Here is a 4,846-nt window from a genome sequence, read left to right as displayed (position 1 = left end):
CAGGATGCCATAGGCATCAAACTCTCTCAGGCTAAGTATGCACGAGATCTCCTCAAAATATTTCACATGATTGACTGCAAGCTAGCACCGACTCCTTTTCTTTCTAGCGTCCACCTTGAGGATGGAGGTGACACTCCATTAGTTGACAGCACCCTCTACTGAGAATTAGTGGGGAGCTTATTGTATCTCACCCACTCCAGCCCAGATCTTTCATATGTAGTATGGATAGTTTCCAGATACATGTAGGAGCCACAGGAGCTACACTGGAATGCTACCAAGTGCATCCTCCAATATGTGCAGGGAACCATCACCTTTGGGATTCACTATGCATCAGGAACTACATTGAATCTCCTTAGCTTCATTGATTCTGATTGGGCGGGCGACAGTATTGATCGCAAGTCCACCTCTAGATATTCACAAGGTCTAGGGTCTGGCCCTATCTGTTGGTCGAGTAAGAAGCAGGCTACTATTGCTCTCTCTTCAACCGAGCCTGAGTATAGAGGAGTAGTCAACATCACCATTCAGGCTCTGTGGCTACAACACTTCCTCACTAAGTTGGGCATCCAGTTCCACCAGCCCATTGTCATCTGGTGTGACAACCAGAGCACTCTCAAATTTTGCAGGGATCCAATACAGCGACAGCAGATGAAGCACATAGAGATCCACTACATCAGAGACTTAGTACATGATCAGGTCATTGATTTGCAGTTCTATCCTTCAGCAGAACAGACTGCAGACATCTTCACCAAGACATTCACTGAGCAGAAGTTTCACTCTCTACGTGATCATCTTGGAGTGAAGGACACAGTTGCTTAGCAACTGTCTTTTCTTCCTCTTTTATTTTGATTACATTTTATTTTGAGGGGGGGGTTTCCCACGAGGTTTTTCCTCTTTCCTCAATTTTAGTACAAGTTACACTATATTTTGGGTGACCTTCGGCCTTAGTTTCCATGGCCCATTTTCTATTTTTCCCCATAGTGGTGTTCAGGGGGGGTGTTGGAGGTACTGCACACCTACATGTGGACACTTAGTTAGAGCATGGGACTACATGCAAGATTCCTTCTGCATGACTTTCTCCCTGATTTTCTCCTTCTTTAACTCCGCAACTGGCTAGTTCTTTTGCATGATTTACTCCCTGATTTTCTCCTCTTTTCACTCCACAACTGGCTAATTCTCTCCAAAACTTGTTGTAGGTGTTGATTCCTCTCATTGATCACCACTATGGTGCATTACCTTAGGATCTTCACCCAGTGATGCTATATCATGAGCATTGTAACCTATTTTCTAATGAATCATTCTTTTGTTCTTTCGATTTTATTTTAGTGTTTTTGCTCTGCAAAGTTGTGTGTTCAACCTTTATTAGCTAGATTAATCTATGCAGGTATTCTAACACATTTACACATTTATCGTCGATTCTAGAAATTCCAACATTTGAAAACAAAGGCATTACCATGGATTATTGATTAATTATACTTTTAACAGTGAGTTAGGATATAGCTGGTATGTTACTAATGTTTCAAATTATTCCCTTCATTCTATAAACCTCAACTTTACAACCTAGCTGCAGTGAGTTCGAGTTCTATTTGATATCTAACAAATCATTTACAACATGATTAAATAAAATTCATTTTCTCTTCTCGTTCACTCCTTTCATCATTTTAACACAAAATCTTGTCATCACACATCCTAGCTCTCAAATCCCACCAAATTGCATCCAAAACCCAGTGAAATCATTTCTTTCGCTTTGGACAAGTGCCTTTCTCTCTGCAAAGACAAAGTCAGAGACGGGAAATCATTAAAAAAGAAAAAGGCACCCCTATCTTTACTCTTCGCTAACAACAATTCCTCCAACACATTCATCATCTCATATTTTTTTCAACGCTCTCCACGGTTGAGTGCAAAGTTTCAAGATTCACATGCGTAACTTTTCTAGTAGCTTATTTGACTTAGAAAAAGTCGTGTGTTCATAAGTTCATGTGACAATCATCAGCAGACTCATCATTTTTTTCTCATTCAGATCTTACCAAATGAACAAAATTACTACAAAAGTTAAACAAATAGTTATTATAACTATTAAGAAGCACTACCGGATCTTTCCATAGTGGTGCCATATCTTTAAACCTCATTTTTGGATTTTCTCCAAGAGAAGAAGACCACTTGTTGGGTTTCATCGAGTGGTATAATCACCGGGAAGACCACATCATACTACTCTACTTCTGAATACTGAAACATCAAACCCTCTTTCCTTCAACGCAGGTTTCCCCAAGGCTTCTTTGGCATACACAAAAGACGTCATTCCAAATCTACAGTTTGTATTTGTATCTTGGCTTTCAATTTACTAGTTCTCTATTTCCAAATACAAAGTTTTCCTTTTCTTATTCAATACTGAATGTATCCCCACTGATCTGGGCACATTCCTCTTATTCCATACCAATCCCACGATGTCATAGAAGTGCAACAAATCTCCAGAAAGAAATCACGATTCTCCTTACTAAGACAATGTTTCCCTTACATCTAAGTTTTAACCAACACAGAAATTTCCAATACTTTTTATGATTGATCCAATCCTTGGAAACAATTATAGAATATGTGCCTTCCTTCAACACTTGATCATGATTTGTGACTAGGAAATTTTTAGAGAGAAAAAAATGACCCTCAACATATTTCCATTATAACGCAGAGGAGAACCAACACCCTCCTTCGAAAGATTTCCATGCTGATAGTTAATTCCACAATTTCAACATAGACTATTTATATCTCCACGAAGACCTTAAATTATAGAGCCTCAGTCACTTTGCACCCAAGTGGTGAATTTCCTTCACTCTTTGACCATTCCTATGACCAGTTGTTGGGTTTGCTCTTCAATGTTGATACTCGACTATTTTTTCCAATGCAAAGTGCCACTGCATCTATCCTCAATTATCATTACAACCATCTGAATTTTGATCAATATTCAGAGCCTTTCACTGGAAATTAATGTAGATAGCATTAATGCATTCCAATGACAAACAATTTTCACACAAATGGTTAAATATCTCACCAACAGCCCAGAAGGAATTGATTATGATTCCCAAAGAGGATTAAAACCTTTCTACAAGAAATTCATGTAGCTAGTGTCTACTAGAATCACAGTTGTAGAACCAATTACTAGAGTTGGACACATACAAATTTATGTGTATATATTCACACTCAAATGTCATTAATCACACATAAACTGAGTCACAAAAATACACAACAAATTACCAATTCAATGCACATAGAAACTTCATTTGATCACAACTATTACATAAAATTAGTGTCTCATCAACCCAAGATGTGTGTGCTCTTCCTGCCCCTTTCTATCTCTTTAGCATGCACTATATGTCATCTACAAAATGTTCACATCTTCCTTCCGAGTTTTCTTTTTTTTCTAAAAATTGGAAGCACCCTAAACTTCATTCAGCAAAGTCTAGGCATGAACTAATTCTAATAGATCTTTTTATGCCATGGTCAAGACACTTGTATCTAAAGACTAACACTCTTGGATTTCCAAAGAAAATACTAATAAAATCCAATAGATTATATAAATCCATTCTATTGTAAATGATTGGAGCCATAATTGAGCCTCTATAGTATATTAAGACTCCTTCAACATTGCTTCATGGACAAGAGGTACCATGCTAATGTTACATGGCAATAAAGTTGGAATCATCAAACACGTAATATATGTGCATGATTATATACAAATTTACTGTTGAAATATGATGCTAAATTCTTACCTCTATGGCTTTGGCTTTAACCTTATTAAGATCACATGCTTCTCATTGAATAGGATTTTAGATTTCCTTTTGGAAAATATCTACTACACAATTAGCAACATCCTGTACAAAGATTCTAGGCATGTTAGAGCTCATATCCAGTTCAACACCTTTTGTTTTAATCATGTTATCTCTTCCCAAGAGAAGCTCTTGTTCATGTTCCTGCACTGACTTCCCTCTGGCTAAAATTGCTTCCAACTAAATCCCTACAACTTCTTTTACTATTGGTTCCACTATGTCCTTGACAGCCTTGTCCATGTTATTCATTGTACCTTCATTACCTTGTAACTCACTAATGATCTTAAACAATATTGTAGTGGGTTAAAAAACACTATGAACATAAAAAGAGGATGAAACATATGGTTGTTCCTTTGGAGCTTTCTCCAAGGTTTGTCTTGGGACATCTAGTTTGGTGTCTTCATAAAACCATTGTAAGTACTCTAGCTCAAGAACTAGATCCTTTCTTGGGAGCAAGTCAAGAACAAGCACTTGTGAGCTTATACTGCTCTGAATAAACTCAAACAGGAGATGTGGTTTGTCTGTTAGATGACTAATTGTGCCTATAATTGTAGCCATGTTTATATATCCAAATGGATTCTTACAATGAAGCCACGATCCTACTACAAAGTCAGCCTTAGACCCTTCTTTTCCAGATTTGATATTGACAAAGCCTTCCCCATTTCCATCTACATTTTTGAAGGATCTCACATCTGCAGGGGTGTGGCTTGGATTTAGCTAGGAACCCAATTGTGTCTCCACTGTGGAAGCTATTCCTTCCATTAGGCTTCTTCAAACAAGGGATAAATGTGGGAATTCCACCCATTTATCATGCATACTTATATCTCCAACAATTTGATTCCATTTGAATTTGAAGGGTATATTCAGTTTTCTAGCTGTTGGCACCTTCAAAGGAGTGTGTTACAAGCTTCTCTTCCCATCAACGTGAGATTCAAAAGACAATGTGTAGATACAAGGAATGATCTTGTATCTAAGACCTAACACCTTCTTTGCAGACGTTGTGACTAATTCCCATAGGTAAATCTAATACT

General features: G+C 37.7%; 1 pseudogene; it reads right to left on the bottom strand.

Moving 5' to 3' along the window:
* Window positions 1-3,815: 3,815 nt before the first annotated feature.
* On the bottom strand, window positions 3,816-4,631 carry LOC149254794 (red chlorophyll catabolite reductase pseudogene; annotated as a pseudogene).
* Between the last annotated feature and the right edge of the window lie 215 nt (window positions 4,632-4,846).

Source organism: Pinus tabuliformis, chromosome 7 (assembly GCF_031772625.1).
Source record: "Pinus tabuliformis cultivar Carrire ecotype Pingquan chromosome 7, CPIR1, whole genome shotgun sequence".
NCBI lineage: Eukaryota > Viridiplantae > Streptophyta > Pinopsida > Pinales > Pinaceae > Pinus > Pinus tabuliformis.
Note: the sequence above shows the minus strand (reverse complement) of the source record. Positions and strands in the feature narration are given on the sequence as shown.